This window comes from Ascidiella aspersa, chromosome 4 (genome assembly GCF_963924565.1).
Source record: "Ascidiella aspersa chromosome 4, kaAscAspe10.2, whole genome shotgun sequence".
In the NCBI taxonomy this organism is placed as follows: domain Eukaryota; kingdom Metazoa; phylum Chordata; class Ascidiacea; order Phlebobranchia; family Ascidiidae; genus Ascidiella; species Ascidiella aspersa.
In genome coordinates, this window is record NC_139450.1 from 24,794,951 (window position 1) to 24,809,613 (window position 14,663).

General features: G+C 39.3%; 30 non-coding genes and 49 pseudogenes across 30 annotated transcripts; all 79 read right to left on the reverse strand.

Moving 5' to 3' along the window:
- Positions 1-54: 54 nt before the first annotated feature.
- Positions 55-173, reverse strand: LOC146156100 (5S ribosomal RNA; annotated as a pseudogene).
- A 64-nt stretch (positions 174-237) lies between these two features.
- LOC146156101 (5S ribosomal RNA) lies at positions 238-356 on the reverse strand (annotated as a pseudogene).
- A 65-nt stretch (positions 357-421) lies between these two features.
- LOC146156102 (5S ribosomal RNA) lies at positions 422-540 on the reverse strand (annotated as a pseudogene).
- Positions 541-614: 74 nt separating this feature from the next.
- On the reverse strand, positions 615-733 carry LOC146156103 (5S ribosomal RNA; annotated as a pseudogene).
- Positions 734-797: 64 nt separating this feature from the next.
- Positions 798-916, reverse strand: LOC146156104 (5S ribosomal RNA; annotated as a pseudogene).
- Positions 917-990: 74 nt separating this feature from the next.
- LOC146156105 (5S ribosomal RNA) lies at positions 991-1,109 on the reverse strand (annotated as a pseudogene).
- Positions 1,110-1,173: 64 nt separating this feature from the next.
- LOC146156106 (5S ribosomal RNA) lies at positions 1,174-1,291 on the reverse strand (annotated as a pseudogene).
- A 65-nt stretch (positions 1,292-1,356) lies between these two features.
- Positions 1,357-1,475, reverse strand: LOC146156107 (5S ribosomal RNA; annotated as a pseudogene).
- A 74-nt stretch (positions 1,476-1,549) lies between these two features.
- On the reverse strand, positions 1,550-1,668 carry LOC146156108 (5S ribosomal RNA; annotated as a pseudogene).
- A 64-nt stretch (positions 1,669-1,732) lies between these two features.
- Positions 1,733-1,851, reverse strand: LOC146156109 (5S ribosomal RNA; annotated as a pseudogene).
- Positions 1,852-1,915: 64 nt separating this feature from the next.
- On the reverse strand, positions 1,916-2,034 carry LOC146156110 (5S ribosomal RNA; annotated as a pseudogene).
- A 65-nt stretch (positions 2,035-2,099) lies between these two features.
- On the reverse strand, positions 2,100-2,218 carry LOC146156111 (5S ribosomal RNA; annotated as a pseudogene).
- A 74-nt stretch (positions 2,219-2,292) lies between these two features.
- Positions 2,293-2,411, reverse strand: LOC146156112 (5S ribosomal RNA; annotated as a pseudogene).
- Positions 2,412-2,475: 64 nt separating this feature from the next.
- On the reverse strand, positions 2,476-2,594 carry LOC146156113 (5S ribosomal RNA; annotated as a pseudogene).
- A 65-nt stretch (positions 2,595-2,659) lies between these two features.
- LOC146156114 (5S ribosomal RNA) lies at positions 2,660-2,778 on the reverse strand (annotated as a pseudogene).
- A 74-nt stretch (positions 2,779-2,852) lies between these two features.
- Positions 2,853-2,971, reverse strand: LOC146156115 (5S ribosomal RNA; annotated as a pseudogene).
- A 64-nt stretch (positions 2,972-3,035) lies between these two features.
- On the reverse strand, positions 3,036-3,154 carry LOC146156116 (5S ribosomal RNA; annotated as a pseudogene).
- Positions 3,155-3,228: 74 nt separating this feature from the next.
- Positions 3,229-3,347, reverse strand: LOC146156117 (5S ribosomal RNA; annotated as a pseudogene).
- A 64-nt stretch (positions 3,348-3,411) lies between these two features.
- Positions 3,412-3,530, reverse strand: LOC146156118 (5S ribosomal RNA). Its single transcript, XR_014496017.1, has one exon. It is a non-coding gene; the product is annotated as a 5S ribosomal RNA (ribosomal RNA).
- Positions 3,531-3,595: 65 nt separating this feature from the next.
- LOC146156119 (5S ribosomal RNA) lies at positions 3,596-3,714 on the reverse strand (annotated as a pseudogene).
- A 74-nt stretch (positions 3,715-3,788) lies between these two features.
- LOC146156120 (5S ribosomal RNA) lies at positions 3,789-3,907 on the reverse strand (annotated as a pseudogene).
- Positions 3,908-3,971: 64 nt separating this feature from the next.
- LOC146156121 (5S ribosomal RNA) lies at positions 3,972-4,090 on the reverse strand. Its single transcript, XR_014498098.1, has one exon. It is a non-coding gene; the product is annotated as a 5S ribosomal RNA (ribosomal RNA).
- Positions 4,091-4,154: 64 nt separating this feature from the next.
- On the reverse strand, positions 4,155-4,273 carry LOC146156122 (5S ribosomal RNA). The gene has a single exon (XR_014496760.1). It is a non-coding gene; the product is annotated as a 5S ribosomal RNA (ribosomal RNA).
- Positions 4,274-4,337: 64 nt separating this feature from the next.
- On the reverse strand, positions 4,338-4,456 carry LOC146156123 (5S ribosomal RNA; annotated as a pseudogene).
- A 64-nt stretch (positions 4,457-4,520) lies between these two features.
- On the reverse strand, positions 4,521-4,639 carry LOC146156124 (5S ribosomal RNA). The gene has a single exon (XR_014496761.1). It is a non-coding gene; the product is annotated as a 5S ribosomal RNA (ribosomal RNA).
- A 64-nt stretch (positions 4,640-4,703) lies between these two features.
- Positions 4,704-4,822, reverse strand: LOC146156125 (5S ribosomal RNA; annotated as a pseudogene).
- Positions 4,823-4,886: 64 nt separating this feature from the next.
- Positions 4,887-5,005, reverse strand: LOC146156126 (5S ribosomal RNA). The gene has a single exon (XR_014496018.1). It is a non-coding gene; the product is annotated as a 5S ribosomal RNA (ribosomal RNA).
- Positions 5,006-5,070: 65 nt separating this feature from the next.
- Positions 5,071-5,189, reverse strand: LOC146156127 (5S ribosomal RNA; annotated as a pseudogene).
- Positions 5,190-5,263: 74 nt separating this feature from the next.
- On the reverse strand, positions 5,264-5,382 carry LOC146156128 (5S ribosomal RNA; annotated as a pseudogene).
- Positions 5,383-5,446: 64 nt separating this feature from the next.
- On the reverse strand, positions 5,447-5,565 carry LOC146156129 (5S ribosomal RNA). Its single transcript, XR_014498099.1, has one exon. It is a non-coding gene; the product is annotated as a 5S ribosomal RNA (ribosomal RNA).
- Positions 5,566-5,630: 65 nt separating this feature from the next.
- On the reverse strand, positions 5,631-5,749 carry LOC146156130 (5S ribosomal RNA). The gene has a single exon (XR_014497455.1). It is a non-coding gene; the product is annotated as a 5S ribosomal RNA (ribosomal RNA).
- Positions 5,750-5,814: 65 nt separating this feature from the next.
- LOC146156131 (5S ribosomal RNA) lies at positions 5,815-5,933 on the reverse strand (annotated as a pseudogene).
- A 74-nt stretch (positions 5,934-6,007) lies between these two features.
- LOC146156132 (5S ribosomal RNA) lies at positions 6,008-6,126 on the reverse strand (annotated as a pseudogene).
- A 64-nt stretch (positions 6,127-6,190) lies between these two features.
- Positions 6,191-6,309, reverse strand: LOC146156133 (5S ribosomal RNA; annotated as a pseudogene).
- A 64-nt stretch (positions 6,310-6,373) lies between these two features.
- Positions 6,374-6,492, reverse strand: LOC146156134 (5S ribosomal RNA). Its single transcript, XR_014495942.1, has one exon. It is a non-coding gene; the product is annotated as a 5S ribosomal RNA (ribosomal RNA).
- A 65-nt stretch (positions 6,493-6,557) lies between these two features.
- Positions 6,558-6,676, reverse strand: LOC146156135 (5S ribosomal RNA; annotated as a pseudogene).
- Positions 6,677-6,741: 65 nt separating this feature from the next.
- On the reverse strand, positions 6,742-6,860 carry LOC146156136 (5S ribosomal RNA; annotated as a pseudogene).
- Positions 6,861-6,924: 64 nt separating this feature from the next.
- On the reverse strand, positions 6,925-7,043 carry LOC146156137 (5S ribosomal RNA). Its single transcript, XR_014497444.1, has one exon. It is a non-coding gene; the product is annotated as a 5S ribosomal RNA (ribosomal RNA).
- Positions 7,044-7,107: 64 nt separating this feature from the next.
- Positions 7,108-7,226, reverse strand: LOC146156138 (5S ribosomal RNA; annotated as a pseudogene).
- Positions 7,227-7,300: 74 nt separating this feature from the next.
- LOC146156139 (5S ribosomal RNA) lies at positions 7,301-7,419 on the reverse strand (annotated as a pseudogene).
- A 64-nt stretch (positions 7,420-7,483) lies between these two features.
- LOC146156140 (5S ribosomal RNA) lies at positions 7,484-7,602 on the reverse strand (annotated as a pseudogene).
- A 65-nt stretch (positions 7,603-7,667) lies between these two features.
- Positions 7,668-7,786, reverse strand: LOC146156141 (5S ribosomal RNA). The gene has a single exon (XR_014494856.1). It is a non-coding gene; the product is annotated as a 5S ribosomal RNA (ribosomal RNA).
- Positions 7,787-7,850: 64 nt separating this feature from the next.
- LOC146156142 (5S ribosomal RNA) lies at positions 7,851-7,969 on the reverse strand. Its single transcript, XR_014497256.1, has one exon. It is a non-coding gene; the product is annotated as a 5S ribosomal RNA (ribosomal RNA).
- Positions 7,970-8,033: 64 nt separating this feature from the next.
- On the reverse strand, positions 8,034-8,152 carry LOC146156143 (5S ribosomal RNA). Its single transcript, XR_014495943.1, has one exon. It is a non-coding gene; the product is annotated as a 5S ribosomal RNA (ribosomal RNA).
- A 65-nt stretch (positions 8,153-8,217) lies between these two features.
- LOC146156144 (5S ribosomal RNA) lies at positions 8,218-8,336 on the reverse strand (annotated as a pseudogene).
- A 74-nt stretch (positions 8,337-8,410) lies between these two features.
- LOC146156145 (5S ribosomal RNA) lies at positions 8,411-8,529 on the reverse strand. The gene has a single exon (XR_014498499.1). It is a non-coding gene; the product is annotated as a 5S ribosomal RNA (ribosomal RNA).
- Positions 8,530-8,593: 64 nt separating this feature from the next.
- LOC146156146 (5S ribosomal RNA) lies at positions 8,594-8,712 on the reverse strand. The gene has a single exon (XR_014495944.1). It is a non-coding gene; the product is annotated as a 5S ribosomal RNA (ribosomal RNA).
- A 65-nt stretch (positions 8,713-8,777) lies between these two features.
- Positions 8,778-8,896, reverse strand: LOC146156147 (5S ribosomal RNA). The gene has a single exon (XR_014498069.1). It is a non-coding gene; the product is annotated as a 5S ribosomal RNA (ribosomal RNA).
- Positions 8,897-8,961: 65 nt separating this feature from the next.
- On the reverse strand, positions 8,962-9,080 carry LOC146156148 (5S ribosomal RNA; annotated as a pseudogene).
- A 74-nt stretch (positions 9,081-9,154) lies between these two features.
- On the reverse strand, positions 9,155-9,273 carry LOC146156149 (5S ribosomal RNA). The gene has a single exon (XR_014498190.1). It is a non-coding gene; the product is annotated as a 5S ribosomal RNA (ribosomal RNA).
- A 64-nt stretch (positions 9,274-9,337) lies between these two features.
- On the reverse strand, positions 9,338-9,456 carry LOC146156150 (5S ribosomal RNA). The gene has a single exon (XR_014498070.1). It is a non-coding gene; the product is annotated as a 5S ribosomal RNA (ribosomal RNA).
- A 65-nt stretch (positions 9,457-9,521) lies between these two features.
- On the reverse strand, positions 9,522-9,640 carry LOC146156151 (5S ribosomal RNA). Its single transcript, XR_014496762.1, has one exon. It is a non-coding gene; the product is annotated as a 5S ribosomal RNA (ribosomal RNA).
- A 64-nt stretch (positions 9,641-9,704) lies between these two features.
- LOC146156152 (5S ribosomal RNA) lies at positions 9,705-9,823 on the reverse strand. The gene has a single exon (XR_014495798.1). It is a non-coding gene; the product is annotated as a 5S ribosomal RNA (ribosomal RNA).
- A 65-nt stretch (positions 9,824-9,888) lies between these two features.
- LOC146156153 (5S ribosomal RNA) lies at positions 9,889-10,007 on the reverse strand. The gene has a single exon (XR_014498071.1). It is a non-coding gene; the product is annotated as a 5S ribosomal RNA (ribosomal RNA).
- A 65-nt stretch (positions 10,008-10,072) lies between these two features.
- Positions 10,073-10,191, reverse strand: LOC146156154 (5S ribosomal RNA; annotated as a pseudogene).
- A 74-nt stretch (positions 10,192-10,265) lies between these two features.
- LOC146156155 (5S ribosomal RNA) lies at positions 10,266-10,384 on the reverse strand (annotated as a pseudogene).
- A 64-nt stretch (positions 10,385-10,448) lies between these two features.
- LOC146156156 (5S ribosomal RNA) lies at positions 10,449-10,567 on the reverse strand (annotated as a pseudogene).
- Positions 10,568-10,641: 74 nt separating this feature from the next.
- LOC146156157 (5S ribosomal RNA) lies at positions 10,642-10,760 on the reverse strand (annotated as a pseudogene).
- Positions 10,761-10,824: 64 nt separating this feature from the next.
- Positions 10,825-10,943, reverse strand: LOC146156158 (5S ribosomal RNA; annotated as a pseudogene).
- Positions 10,944-11,007: 64 nt separating this feature from the next.
- LOC146156159 (5S ribosomal RNA) lies at positions 11,008-11,126 on the reverse strand (annotated as a pseudogene).
- A 65-nt stretch (positions 11,127-11,191) lies between these two features.
- On the reverse strand, positions 11,192-11,310 carry LOC146156160 (5S ribosomal RNA). Its single transcript, XR_014497000.1, has one exon. It is a non-coding gene; the product is annotated as a 5S ribosomal RNA (ribosomal RNA).
- Positions 11,311-11,384: 74 nt separating this feature from the next.
- Positions 11,385-11,504, reverse strand: LOC146156161 (5S ribosomal RNA; annotated as a pseudogene).
- A 74-nt stretch (positions 11,505-11,578) lies between these two features.
- On the reverse strand, positions 11,579-11,697 carry LOC146156162 (5S ribosomal RNA; annotated as a pseudogene).
- Positions 11,698-11,761: 64 nt separating this feature from the next.
- On the reverse strand, positions 11,762-11,880 carry LOC146156163 (5S ribosomal RNA; annotated as a pseudogene).
- Positions 11,881-11,954: 74 nt separating this feature from the next.
- LOC146156164 (5S ribosomal RNA) lies at positions 11,955-12,073 on the reverse strand (annotated as a pseudogene).
- Positions 12,074-12,137: 64 nt separating this feature from the next.
- On the reverse strand, positions 12,138-12,256 carry LOC146156165 (5S ribosomal RNA). Its single transcript, XR_014495945.1, has one exon. It is a non-coding gene; the product is annotated as a 5S ribosomal RNA (ribosomal RNA).
- A 65-nt stretch (positions 12,257-12,321) lies between these two features.
- Positions 12,322-12,440, reverse strand: LOC146156166 (5S ribosomal RNA). Its single transcript, XR_014498072.1, has one exon. It is a non-coding gene; the product is annotated as a 5S ribosomal RNA (ribosomal RNA).
- A 65-nt stretch (positions 12,441-12,505) lies between these two features.
- Positions 12,506-12,624, reverse strand: LOC146156167 (5S ribosomal RNA; annotated as a pseudogene).
- Positions 12,625-12,698: 74 nt separating this feature from the next.
- LOC146156168 (5S ribosomal RNA) lies at positions 12,699-12,817 on the reverse strand. Its single transcript, XR_014498191.1, has one exon. It is a non-coding gene; the product is annotated as a 5S ribosomal RNA (ribosomal RNA).
- A 64-nt stretch (positions 12,818-12,881) lies between these two features.
- LOC146156169 (5S ribosomal RNA) lies at positions 12,882-13,000 on the reverse strand. Its single transcript, XR_014495946.1, has one exon. It is a non-coding gene; the product is annotated as a 5S ribosomal RNA (ribosomal RNA).
- A 65-nt stretch (positions 13,001-13,065) lies between these two features.
- LOC146156170 (5S ribosomal RNA) lies at positions 13,066-13,184 on the reverse strand. Its single transcript, XR_014496331.1, has one exon. It is a non-coding gene; the product is annotated as a 5S ribosomal RNA (ribosomal RNA).
- Positions 13,185-13,249: 65 nt separating this feature from the next.
- Positions 13,250-13,368, reverse strand: LOC146156171 (5S ribosomal RNA; annotated as a pseudogene).
- A 64-nt stretch (positions 13,369-13,432) lies between these two features.
- Positions 13,433-13,551, reverse strand: LOC146156172 (5S ribosomal RNA). The gene has a single exon (XR_014495947.1). It is a non-coding gene; the product is annotated as a 5S ribosomal RNA (ribosomal RNA).
- A 65-nt stretch (positions 13,552-13,616) lies between these two features.
- LOC146156173 (5S ribosomal RNA) lies at positions 13,617-13,735 on the reverse strand (annotated as a pseudogene).
- A 64-nt stretch (positions 13,736-13,799) lies between these two features.
- Positions 13,800-13,918, reverse strand: LOC146156174 (5S ribosomal RNA; annotated as a pseudogene).
- A 73-nt stretch (positions 13,919-13,991) lies between these two features.
- LOC146156175 (5S ribosomal RNA) lies at positions 13,992-14,110 on the reverse strand. Its single transcript, XR_014498192.1, has one exon. It is a non-coding gene; the product is annotated as a 5S ribosomal RNA (ribosomal RNA).
- A 64-nt stretch (positions 14,111-14,174) lies between these two features.
- On the reverse strand, positions 14,175-14,293 carry LOC146156176 (5S ribosomal RNA). The gene has a single exon (XR_014496843.1). It is a non-coding gene; the product is annotated as a 5S ribosomal RNA (ribosomal RNA).
- A 66-nt stretch (positions 14,294-14,359) lies between these two features.
- On the reverse strand, positions 14,360-14,478 carry LOC146156177 (5S ribosomal RNA). The gene has a single exon (XR_014497802.1). It is a non-coding gene; the product is annotated as a 5S ribosomal RNA (ribosomal RNA).
- Positions 14,479-14,543: 65 nt separating this feature from the next.
- On the reverse strand, positions 14,544-14,662 carry LOC146156178 (5S ribosomal RNA; annotated as a pseudogene).
- Between the last annotated feature and the right edge of the window lies 1 nt (position 14,663).

The following is a 14,663-nucleotide window of genomic DNA, read 5'->3' on the forward strand; positions in this document are numbered from 1 at the left end:
GGTCTAAAATCTTTAAAAATGTTAACATTTAAATATATTTTAAAAATCATATTTTGCCTATGACAATTGGTATTCCTAGGCGGTCACCCATCCAAGTACTAACCAATCCCGACGTGGCTTAACTTCCGAGATCGGACGAGATCGGGTGCATTCAACCTGGTATGGTCGTAGACTGTATTGGTCAACATTTATGGTCTAATCTATTTAAAAATTTAAAAACTTAAATAAATCATATTTTTCCTATGACAATTGGTATTCCTAGACGGTCACCCATCCAAGTACTAACCAATCCCGACGTTGCTTAACTTCCGAGATCGGACGAGATCGGGTGCAATCAACCTGGTATGGTCGTAGCCAGTATTGCTCAACATTTTTTGGTCTAATCTATTTAAAAATGTAATAACTTGAATAAATCATATTTTGCCTATTACAATTGGTATTCCTAGGCGGTCACCCATCCAAGTACTAACCAATCCCGACGTTGCTTAACTTCCGAGATCGGACGAGATCGGGTGCATTGAACCTGGTATGGTCGTAGACACTATTGGTCAACATTTTTCGGTCTAAAATCTTTAAAAATGTTAACATTTAAATATATTTTAAAAATCATATTTTGCCTATGACAATTGGTATTCCTAGGCGGTCACCCATCCAAGTACTAACCAATCCCGACGTGGCTTAACTTCCGAGATCGGACGAGATCGGGTGCATTCAACCTGGTATGGTCGTAGACTGTATTGGTCAACATTTATGGTCTAATCTATTTAAAAATTTAAAAACTTAAATAAATCATATTTTTCCTATGACAATTGGTATTCCTAGACGGTCACCCATCCAAGTACTAACCAATCCCGACGTTGCTTAACTTCCGAGATCGGACGAGATCGGGTGCATTGAACCTGGTATGGTCGTAGACACTATTGGTCAACATTTTTCGGTCTAAAATCTTTAAAAATGTTAACATTTAAATATATTTTAAAAATCATATTTTGCCTATGACAATTGGTATTCCTAGGCGGTCACCCATCCAAGTACTAACCAATCCCAACATTGCTTAACTTCCGAGATAGGACGAGATCGGGTGCATTCAACCTGGTATGGTCGTAGACAGTATTGGTCAACATTTATGGTCTAATCTATTTAAAAATGTAAAAATTTAAATAAATCATATTGTGCCTACGACAATTGGTATTCCTAGGCGGTCACCCATCCAAGTACTAAGCAATCCCGACGTGGCTTAACTTCCGAGATCGGACGAGATGGGTGCATTCAACCTGGTATGGTCGTAGCCAGTATTGCTCAACATTTTTTGGTCTAATCTATTTAAAAATGTAATAACTTGAATAAATCATATTTTGCCTATTACAATTGGTATTCCTAGGCGGTCACCCATCCAAGTACTAACCAATCCCGACGTTGCTTAACTTCCGAGATCGGACGAGATCGGGTGCATTGAACCTGGTATGGTCGTAGACACTATTGGTCAACATTTTTCGGTCTAAAATCTTTAAAAATGTTAACATTTAAATATATTTTAAAAATCATATTTTGCCTATGACAATTGGCATTCCTAGGCGGTCACCCATCCAAGTACTAACCAATCCCGACGTGGCTTAACTTCCGAGATCGGACGAGATCGGGTGCATTCAACCTGGTATGGTCGTAGACTGTATTGGTCAACATTTATGGTCTAATCTATTTAAAAATTTAAAAACTTAAATAAATCATATTTTTCCTATGACAATTGGTATTCCTAGACGGTCACCCATCCAAGTACTAACCAATCCCGACGTTGCTTAACTTCCGAGATAGGACGAGATCGGGTGCATTCAACCTGGTATGGTCGTAGACAGTATTGGTCAACATTTATGGTCTAATCTATTTAAAAATGTAAAAACTTAAATAAATCATATTGTGCCTACGACAATTGGTATTCCTAGGCGGTCACCCATCCAAGTACTAAGCAATCCCGACGTGGCTTAACTTCCGAGATCGGACGAGATCGGGTGCATTCAACCTGGTATGGTCGTAGCCAGTATTGCTCAACATTTTTTGGTCTAATCTATTTAAAAATGTAATAACTTGAATAAATCATATTTTGCCTATTACAATTGGTATTCCTAGGCGGTCACCCATCCAAGTACTAACCAATCCCGACGTTGCTTAACTTCCGAGATCGGACGAGATCGGGTGCATTGAACCTGGTATGGTCGTAGACACTATTGGTCAACATTTTTCGGTCTAAAATCTTTAAAAATGTTAACATTTAAATATATTTTAAAAATCATATTTTGCCTATGACAATTGGTATTCCTAGGCGGTCACCCATCCAAGTACTAACCAATCCCGACGTGGCTTAACTTCCGAGATCGGACGAGATCGGGTGCATTCAACCTGGTATGGTCGTAGACTGTATTGGTCAACATTTATGGTCTAATCTATTTAAAAATTTAAAAACTTAAATAAATCATATTTTTCCTATGACAATTGGTATTCCTAGACGGTCACCCATCCAAGTACTAACCAATCCCGACGTTGCTTAACTTCCGAGATCGGACGAGATCGGGTGCAATCAACCTGGTATGGTCGTAGCCAGTATTGCTCAACATTTTTTGGTCTAATCTATTTAAAAATGTAATAACTTGAATAAATCATATTTTGCCTATTACAATTGGTATTCCTAGGCGGTCACCCATCCAAGTACTAACCAATCCCGACGTTGCTTAACTTCCGAGATCGGACGAGATCGGGTGCATTGAACCTGGTATGGTCGTAGACACTATTGGTCAACATTTTTCGGTCTAAAATCTTTAAAAATGTTAACATTTAAATATATTTTAAAAATCATATTTTGCCTATGACAATTGGTATTCCTAGGCGGTCACCCATCCAAGTACTAACCAATCCCGACGTGGCTTAACTTCCGAGATCGGACGAGATCGGGTGCATTCAACCTGGTATGGTCGTAGACTGTATTGGTCAACATTTATGGTCTAATCTATTTAAAAATTTAAAAACTTAAATAAATCATATTTTTCCTATGACAATTGGTATTCCTAGACGGTCACCCATCCAAGTACTAACCAATCCCGACGTTGCTTAACTTCCGAGATCGGACGAGATCGGGTGCATTGAACCTGGTATGGTCGTAGACACTATTGGTCAACATTTTTCGGTCTAAAATCTTTAAAAATGTTAACATTTAAATATATTTTAAAAATCATATTTTGCCTATGACAATTGGTATTCCTAGGCGGTCACCCATCCAAGTACTAACCAATCCCGACGTGGCTTAACTTCCGAGATCGGACGAGATCGGGTGCATTCAACCTGGTATGGTCGTAGACTGTATTGGTTAACATTTATGGTCTAATCTATTTAAAAATGTAAAAACTTAAATAAATCATATTGTGTCTACGACAATTGGTATTCCTAGGCGGTCACCCATCCAAGTACTAACCAATCCCGACGTTGCTTAACTTCCGAGATCGGACGAGATCGGGTGCATTCAACCTGGTATGGTCGTAGCCAGTATTGCTCAACATTTTTTGGTCTAATCTATTTAAAAATGTAAAAACTTGAATAAATCATATTTTGCCTATTACAATTGGTATTCCTAGGCGGTCACCCATCCAAGTACTAACCAATCCCGACGTTGCTTAACTTCCGAGATCGGACGAGATCGGGTGCATTCAACCTGGTATGGTCGTAGACACTATTGGTCAACATTTTTTGGTCTAAAATCTTTAAAAATGTTAACATTTAAATATATTTTAAAAATCATATTTTGCCTATGACAATTGGTATTCCTAGGCGGTCACCCATCCAAGTACTAACCAATCCCGACATTGCTTAACTTCCGAGATCAGACGAGATCGGGTGCATTCAACCTGGTATGGTCGTAGACAGTATTGGTCAACATTTATGGTCTAATCTATTTAAAAATGTAAAAACTTAAATAAATCATATTGTGCCTACGACAATTGGTATTCCTAGGCGGTCACCCATCCAAGAACTAACCAATCCCGACGTGGCTTAACTTCCGAGATCGGACGAGATCGGGTGCATTCAACCTGGTATGGTCGTAGGCAGTATTGCTCAACATTTATGGTCTAATCTATTTAAAAATGTAAAAACTTAAATAAATCATATTGTGTCTACGACAATTGGTATTCCTAGGCGGTCACCCATCCAAGTACTAACCAATCCCGACGTTGCTTAACTTCAGAGATCGGACGAGATCGGGTGCATTCAACCTGGTATGGTCGTAGACAGTATTGGTCAACATTTATGGTCTAATCTATTTAAAAATGTAAAAACTTAAATAAATCATATTTTTCCTATGACAATTGGTATTCCTAGACGGTCACCCATCCAAGTACTAACCAATCCCGACGTTGCTTAACTTCCGAGATCGGACGAGATCGGGTGCATTCAACCTGGTATGGTCGTAGACTGTATTGGTCAACATTTATGGTCTAATCTATTTAAAAATGTCAAAACTTAAATAAATCATATTGTGTCTACGACAATTGGTATTCCTAGGCGGTCACCCATCCAAGTACTAACCAATCCCGACGTTGCTTAACTTCAGAGATCGGACGAGATCGGGTGCATTCAACCTGGTATGGTCGTAGACAGTATTGGTCAACATTTATGGTCTAATCTATTTAAAAATGTAAAAACTTAAATAAATCATATTTTTCCTATGACAATTGGTATTCCTAGACGGTCACCCATCCAAGTACTAACCAATCCCGACGTTGCTTAACTTCCGAGATCGGACGAGATCGGGTGCATTCAACCTGGTATGGTCGTAGACTGTATTGGTCAACATTTATGGTCTAATCTATTTAAAAATGTCAAAACTTAAATAAATCATATTGTGTCTACGACAATTGGTATTCCTAGGCGGTCACCCATCCAAGTACTAACCAATCCCGACGTTGCTTAACTTCCGAGATCGGACGAGATCGGGTGCATTCAACCTGGTATGGTCGTAGCCAGTATTGCTCAACATTTTTTGGTCTAATCTATTTAAAAATGTAAAAACTTGAATAAATCATATTTTGCCTATTACAATTGGTATTCCTAGGCGGTCACCCATCCAAGTACTAACCAATCCCGACGTTGCTTAACTTCCGAGATCGGACGAGATCGGGTGCATTCAACCTGGTATGGTCGTAGACACTATTGGTCAACATTTTTTGGTCTAAAATCTTTAAAAATGTTAAAATTTAAATATATTTTAAAAATCATATTTTGCCTATGACGATTGGTATTCCTAGGCGGTCACCCATCCAAGTACTAACCAATCCCGACATTGCTTAACTTCCGAGATCGGACGAGATCGGGTGCATTCAACCTGGTATGGTCGTAGACAGTATTGGTCAACATTTATGGTCTAATCTATTTAAAAATGTAAAAACTTAAATAAATCATATTGTGCCTACGACAATTGGTATTCCTAGGCGGTCACCCATCCAAGAACTAACCAATCCCGACGTGGCTTAACTTCCGAGATCGGACGAGATCGGGTGCATTCAACCTGGTATGGTCGTAGGCAGTATTGCTCAACATTTTTTGGTCTAATCGATTTAAAAATGTAAAAACTTAAATAAATCATATTTTGCCTACGACAATTGGTATTCCTAGGCGGTCACCCATCCAAGTACTAAGCAAACCCGACGTTGCTTAACTTCCGAGATCGGACGAGATCGGGTGCATTCAACCTGGTATGGTCGTAGCCAGTATTGCTCAACATTTTTTGGTCTAATCTATTTGAAAATGTAAAAACTTGAATAAATCATATTTTGCCTATTACAATTGGTATACCTAGGCGGTCACCCATCCAAGTACTAACCAATCCCGACGTTGCTTAACTTCCGAGATCGGACGAGATCGGGTGCATTCAACCTGGTATGGTCGTAGACACTATTGGTCAACATTTTTTGGTCTAAAATCTTTAAAAATGTTAACATTTAAATATATTTTAAAAATCATATTTTGCCTATGACAATTGGTATTCCTAGGCGGTCACCCATCCAAGTACTAACCAATCCCGACGTGGCTTAACTTCCGAGATCGGACGAGATCGGGTGCATTCAACCTGGTATGGTCGTAGACTGTATTGGTCAACATTTATGGTCTAATCTATTTAAAAATGTAAAAACTTAAATAAATCATATTGTGCCTACGACAATTGGTATTCCTAGGCGGTCACCCATCCAAGTACTAACCAATCCCGACGTTGCTTAACTTCAGAGATCGGACGACATCGGGTGCATTCAACCTGGTATGGTCGTAGACAGTATTGGTCAACATTTATGGTCTAATCTATTTAAAAATGTAAAAACTTAAATAAATCATATTTTGCCTACGACAATTGGTATTCCTAGGCGGTCACCCATCCAAGTACTAACCAATCCCGACGTGGCTTAACTTCCGAGATCGGACGAGATCGGGTGCATTCAACCTGGTATGGTCGTAGGCAGTATTGCTCAACATTTTTTGGTCTAATCGATTTAAAAATGTAAAAACTTAAATAAATCATATTTTGCCTACGACAATTGGTATTCCTAGGCGGTCACCCATCCAAGTACTAAGCAATCCCGACGTGGCTTAACTTCCGAGATCGGACGAGATCGGGTGCATTCAACCTGGTATGGTCGTAGCCAGTATTGCTCAACATTTTTTGGTCTAATCTATTTAAAAATGTAAAAACTTGAATAAATCATATTTTGCCTATTACAATTGGTATTCCTAGGCGGTCACCCATCCAAGTACTAACCAATCCCGACGTGGCTTAACTTCCGAGATCGGACGAGATGGGGTGCATTCAACCTGGTATTGTCGTAGACTGTATTGGTCAACATATATGGTCTAATCTATTTAAAAATGTAAAAACTTAAATAAATCATATTGTGCCTACGACAATTGGTATTCCTAGGCGGTCACCCATCCAAGTACTAACCAATCCCGACGTTGCTTAACTTCAGAGATCGGACGAGATCGGGTGCATTCAACCTGGTATGGTCGTAAGCAGTATTTCTCAACATTTTATGTCTAATCTATTTAAAAAAGTAAAAACTTAAATAAATCATATTTTGCCTATGACAATTGGAATTCCTATGCGGTCACCCATCCAAGTACTAACCAATCCCGACGTTGCGTACCTTCCGAGATCGGACGAGATCGGGTGCATTCAACCTAGTATGGTCGTAGGCAGTATTGGTCAATATTTTTTGGTCTAAAATCTTTAAAAATGTTAACATTTAAATATATTTTAAAAATCATATTTTGCCTATGACAATTGGTATTCCTAGATGGTCACCCATCTAAGTACCAACCAACCCGACGTTGCTTAACTTCCGAGATCGGACGCGAATCGGGTGCATTCAACCTGGTATGTTCGTAGACAGTATTGGTCAACCTTTATGGTCTAACCTATTTAAAAATGTAAAAACTTAAATAAATCATATTGTGCCTACGACAATTGGTATTCCTAGGCCGTCACCCATACAAGTACTAACCAATCCAGACGTTGCTTAACTTCCGAGATCGGACGAGATCGGGTGCATTCAACCTGGTATGGTCGTAGCCAGTATTGGTCAACATTTTTTGGTCTAATCTATTTAAAAATGTAAAAACTTAAATAAATCATATTTTGCCTACGACAATTGGTATTCCTAGGCGGTCACCCATCCAAGTACTAACCAATCCCGACGTTGCTTAACTTCCGAGATCGGACGAGATCGGGTGCATTCAACCTGGTATGGTCGTAGGCAGTATTGGTCAACATTTATGGTCTAATCTATTTAAAAATGTAAAAACTTAAATAAATCATATTGTGCCTACGACAATTGGTATTCCTAGGCGGTCACCCATCCAAGTACTAACCAATCCCGACGTTGCTTAACTTCAGAGATCGGACGAGATCGGGTGCATTCAACCTGGTATGGTCGTAGACAGTATTGGTCGACATTTATGGTCTAATCTATTTAAAAATGTAAAAACTTAAATAAATCATATTGTGCCTACGACAATTGGTATTCCTAGGCGGTCACCCATCCAAGTACTAACCAATCCCGACGTGGCTTAACTTCCGAGATCGGACGAGATCGGGTGCATTCAACCTGGTATGGTCGTAGGCAGTATTGCTCAACATTTTTTTGGTCTAATCTATTTCAAAATGTAAAAATTGAATAAATCATATTTTGCCTATTACAATTGGTATTCCTAGGCGGTCACCCATCCAAGTACTAACCAATCCCGACGTTGCTTAACTTCCGAGATCGGACGAGATCGGGTGCATTCAACCTGGTATGGTCGTAGACAGTATTGGTCAACATTTTTTGGTCTAAAATCTTTAAAAATGTTAACATTTAAATATATATTAAAAATCATATTTTGCCTATGACAATTGGTATTCCTAGGCGGTCACCCATCCAAGTACCAACCAATCCCGACGTTGCTTAACTTCCGAGATCGGACGAGATCGGGTGCATTCAACCTGGTATGGTCGTAGACAGTATTGGTCAACATTTATGGTCTAATCTATTTAAAAATGTAAAAACATAAATAAATCATATTGTGCCTACGACAATTGGTATTCCTAGGCGGTCACCCATCCAAGTACTAACCAATCCCGACGTGGCTTAACTTCCGAGATCGGACGAGATCGGGTGCATTCAACCTGGTATGGTCGTAGGCAGTATTGCTCAACATTTTTTGGTCTAATCGATTTAAAAATGTAAAAACTTAAATAAATCATATTTTGCCTACGACAATTGGTATTCCTAGGCGGTCACCCATCCAAGTACTAAGCAATCCCGACGTTGCTTAACTTCCGAGATCGGACGAGATCGGGTGCATTCAACCTGGTATGGTCGTAGCCAGTATTGCTCAACATTTTTTGGTCTAATCTATTTAAAAATGTAAAAACTTGAATAAATCATATTTTGCCTATTACAATTGGTATTCCTAGGCGGTCACCCATCCAAGTACTAACCAATCCCGACGTTGCTTAACTTCCGAGATCGGACGAGATCGGGTGCATTCAACCTGGTATGGTCGTAGACACTATTGGTCAACATTTTTTGTTCTAAAATCTTTAAAAATGTTAACATTTAAATATATTTTAAAAATCATATTTTGCCTATGACAATTGGTATTCCTAGGCGGTCACCCATCCAAGTACTAACCAATCCCGACATTGCTTAACTTCCGAGATCGGACGAGATCGGGTGCATTCAACCTGGTATGGTCGTAGACAGTATTGGTCAACATTTATGGTCTAATCGATTTAAAAATGTAAAAACTTAAATAAATCATATTTTGCCTACGACAATTGGTATTCCTAGGCGGTCACCCATCCAAGTACTAAGCAATCCCGACGTTGCTTAACTTCCGAGATCGGACGAGATCGGGTGCATTCAACCTGGTATGGTCGTAGCCAGTATTGCTCAACATTTTTTGGTCTAATCTATTTAAAAATGTAAAAACTTGAATAAATCATATTGTGTCTACGACAATTGGTATTCCTAGGCGGTCACCCATCCAAGTACTAACCAATCCCGACGTTGCTTAACTTCAGAGATCGGACGAGATCGGGTGCATTCAACCTGGTATGGTCGTAGACAGTATTGGTCAACATTTATGGTCTAATCTATTTAAAAATGTAAAAACTTAAATAAATCATATTGTGCCTACGACAATTGGTATTCCTAGGCGGTCACCCATCCCAGTACTAACCAATCCCGACGTGGCTTAACTTCCGAGATCGGACGAGATCGGGTGCATTCAACCTGGTATGGTCGTAGGCAGTATTGCTCAACATTTTTTGGTCTAATCGATTTAAAAATGTAAAAACTTAAATAAATCATATTTTGCCTACGACAATTGGTATTCCTAGGCGGTCACCCATCCAAGTACTAAGCAATCCCGACGTTGCTTAACTTCCGAGATCGGACGAGATCGGGTGCATTCAACCTGGTATGGTCGTAGCCAGTATTGCTCAACATTTTTTGGTCTAATCTATTTAAAAATGTAAAAACTTGAATAAATCATATTTTGCCTATTACAATTGGTATTCCTAGGCGGTCACCCATCCAAGTACTAACCAATCCCGACGTTGCTTAACTTCCGAGATCGGACGAGATCGGGTGCATTCAACCTGGTATGGTCGTAGACACTATTGGTCAACATTTTTTGGTCTAAAATCTTTAAAAATGTTAAAATTTAAATATATTTTAAAAATCATATTTTGCCTATGACAATTGGTATTCCTAGGCGGTCACCCATCCAAGTACTAACCAATCCCGACATTGCTTAACTTCCAAGATCGGACGAGATCGGGTGCATTCAACCTGGTATGGTCGTAGACAGTATTGGTCAACATTTATGGTCTAATCTATTTAAAAATGTAAAAACTTAAATAAATCATATTGTGCCTACGACAATTGGTATTCCTAGGCGGTCACCCATCCAAGAACTAACCAATCCCGACGTTGCTTAACTTCCGAGATCGGACGAGATCGGGTGCATTCAACCTGGTAAGGTCGTAGACACTATTGGTCAACATTTTTTGGTCTAAAATCTTTAAAAATGTTAACATTTAAATATATTTTAAAAATCATATTTTGCCTATGACAATTGGTATTCCTAGGCGGTCACCCATCCAAGTACTAACCAATCCCGACGTGGCTTAACTTCCGAGATCGGACGAGATCGGGTGCATTCAACCTGGTATGGTCGTAGACTGTATTGGTCAACATTTATGGTCTAATCTATTTAAAAATGTAAAAACTTAAATAAATCATATTGTGCCTACGACAATTGGTATTCCTAGGCGGCCCCCCATCCAAGTACTAACCAATCCCGACGTTGCTTAACTTCAGAGATCGGACGAGATCGGGTGCATTCAACCTGGTATGGTCGTAGACAGTATTGGTCAACATTTATGGTCTAATCTATTTAAAAATGTAAAAACTTAAATAAATCATATTTTGCCTACGACAATTGGTATTCCTAGGCGGTCACCCATCCAAGTTCTAACCAATCCCGACGTGGCTTAACTTCCGAGATCGGACGAGATCGGGTGCATTCAACCTGGTATGGTCGTAGGCAGTATTGCTCAACATTTTTTGGTCTAATCGATATAAAAATGTAAAAACTTAAATAAATCATATTTTGCCTACGACAATTGGTATTCCTAGGCGGTCTCCCATCCAAGTACTAACCAATCCCGACGTGGCTTAACTTCCGAGATCGGACGAGATCGGGTGCATTCAACCTGGTATGGTCGTAGACACTATTGGTCAACATTTTTTGGTCTAAAATCTTTAAAAATTTTAACATTTGAATATATTTTAAAAATCATATTTTGCCTATTACAATTTGTATTCCTAGGCCCGTCACCCATCCAAGTACTAACCAATCCCGACGTTGCTTAACTTCCGAGATCGGACGAGATCGGGTGCATTCAACCTGGTATGGTCATAGACAGTATTGGTCAACATTTTTTGGTCTAAAATCTTTAAAAATGTTAACATTTAAATATATTTTATAAATCATATTTTGCCTATGACAATTGGAATTCATATGCGGTCACCCATCCAAGTACTAACCAATCCCGACGTTGCGTAAATTCCGAGATCGGACGAGATCGGGTGCATTCAACCTGGTATGGTCGTAAGCAGTATTTCTCAACATTTTATGTCTAATCTATTTAAAAAAGTAAAAACTTAAATAAATCATATTTTGCCTATGACAATTGGAATTCCTATGCGGTCACCCATCCAAGTACTAACCAATCCCGACGTTGCGTACCTTCCGAGATCGGACGAGATCGGGTGCATTCAACCTAGTATGGTCGTAGGCAGTATTGGTCAATATTTTTTGGTCTAAAATCTTTAAAAATGTTAACATTTAAATATATTTTAAAAATCATATTTTGCCTATGACAATTGGTATTCCTAGGCGGTCACCCATCCAAGTACCAACCAATCCCGACGTTGCTTAACTTCCGAGATCGGACAAGATCGGGTGCATTCAACCTGGTATGGTCGTAGACAGTATTGGTCAACATTTATGGTCTAATCTATTTAAAAATGTAAAAACTTAAATAAATCATATTGTGCCTACGACAATTGGTATTCCTAGGCGGTCACCCATCCAAGTACTAACCAATCCCGACGTGGCTTAACTTCCGAGATCGGACGAGATCGGGTGCATTCAACCTGGTATGGTCGTAGGCAGTATTGCTCAACATTTTTTGGTCTAATCGATTTAAAAATGTAAAAACTTAAATAAATCATATTTTGCCTACGACAATTGGTATTCCTAGGCGGTCACCCATCCAAGTACTAAGCAATCCCGACGTTGCTTAACTTCCGAGATCGGACGAGATCGGGTGCATTCAACCTGGTATGGTCGTAGCCAGTATTGCTCAACATTTTTTGGTCTAATCTATTTAAAAATGTAAAAACTTGAATAAATCATATTTTGCCTATTACAATTGGTATTCCTAGGCGGTCACCCATCCAAGTACTAACCAATCCCGACGTTGCTTAACTTCCGAGATCGGACGAGATCGGGTGCATTCAACCTGGTATGGTCGTAGACACTATTGGTCAACATTTTTTGTTCTAAAATCTTTAAAAATGTTAACATTTAAATATATTTTAAAAATCATATTTTGCCTATGACAATTGGTATTCCTAGGCGGTCACCCATCCAAGTACTAACCAATCCCGACATTGCTTAACTTCCGAGATCGGACGAGATCGGGTGCATTCAACCTGGTATGGTCGTAGACAGTATTGGTCAACATTTATGGTCTAATCTATTTAAAAATGTAAAAACTTAAATAAATCATATTGTGCCTACGACAATTGGTATTCCTAGGCGGTCACCCATCCAAGTACTAACCAATCCCGACGTGGCTTAACTTCCGAGATCGGACGAGATCGGGTGCATTCAACCTGGTATGGTCGTAGGCAGTATTGCTCAACATTTTTTGGTCTAATCGATTTAAAAATGTAAAAACTTAAATAAATCATATTTTGCCTACGACAATTGGTATTCCTAGGCGGTCACCCATCCAAGTACTAACCAATCCCGACGTTGCTTAACTTCCGAGATCGGACGAGATCGGGTGCATTCAACCTGGTATGGTCGTAGCCAGTATTGCTCAACATTTTTTGGTCTGATCTATTTAAAAATGTAAAAACTTGAATAAATCATATTGTGTCTACGACAATTGGTATTCCTAGGCGGTCACCCATCCAAGTACTAAGCAATCCCGACGTTGCTTAACTTCAGAGATCGGACGAGATCGGGTGCATTCAACCTGGTATGGTCGTAGACAGTATTGGTCAACATTTATGGTCTAATCTATTTAAAAATGTAAAAACTTAAATAAATCATATTGTGCCTACGACAATTGGTATTCCTAGGCGGTCACCCATCCAAGTACTAACCAATCCCGACGTGGCTTAACTTCCGAGATCGGACGAGATCGGGTGCATTCAACCTGGTATGGTCGTAGGCAGTATTGCTCACCATTTTTTGGTCTAATCGATTTAAAAATGTAAAAACTTAAATAAATCATATTTTGCCTACGACAATTGGTATTCCTAGGCGGTCACCCATCCAAGTACTAAGCAATCCCGACGTTGTTTAACTTCCGAGATCGGACGAGATCGGGTGCATTCAACCTGGTATGGTCGTAGCCAGTATTCGTCAACATTTTTTGGTCTAATCTATTTAAAAATGAAAAACTTGAATAAATCATATTTTGCCTATTACAATTGGTATTCCTAGGCGGTCACCCATCCAAGTACTAACCAATCCCGACGTTGCTTAACTTCCGAGATCGGACGAGATCGGGTGCATTCAACCTGGTATGGTCGTAGACACTATTGGTCAACATTTTTGGTCTAAAATCTTTAAAAATGTTAAAATTTAAATATATTTTAAAAATCATATTTTGCCTATGACAATTGGTATTCCTAGGCGGTCACCCATCCAAGTACTAACCAATCCCGACATTGCTTAACTTCCGAGATCGGACGAGATCGGGTGCATTCAACCTGGTATGGTCGTAGACAGTATTGGTCAACATTTATGGTCTAATCTATTTAAAAATGTAAAAACTTAAATAAATCATATTGTGCCTACGACAATTGGTATTCCTAGGCGGTCACCCATCCAAGAACTAACCAATCCCGAAGTGGCTTAACTTCCGAGATCGGACGAGATCGGGTGCATTCAACCTGGTATGGTCGTAGGCAGTATTGCTCAACATTTTTTGGTCTAATCGATTTAAAAATGTAAAAACTTAAACAAAATCATATTTTGTCTACGACAATTGGTATTCCTAGGCGGTCACCCATCCAAGTACTAAGCAATCCCGACGTTGCTTAACTTCCGAGATCGGACGAGATCGGGTGCATTCAACCTGGTATGGTCGTAGCCAGTATTGCTCAACATTTTTTGGTCTAATCTATTTAAAAATGTAAAAACTTGAATAAATCATATTTTGCCTATTACAATTGGTATTCCTAGGCGGTCACCCATCCAAGTACTAACCAATCCCGACGTTGCTTAACTTCCGAGATCGGACGAGATCGGGTGCATTCAACCTGGTAAGGTCGTAGACA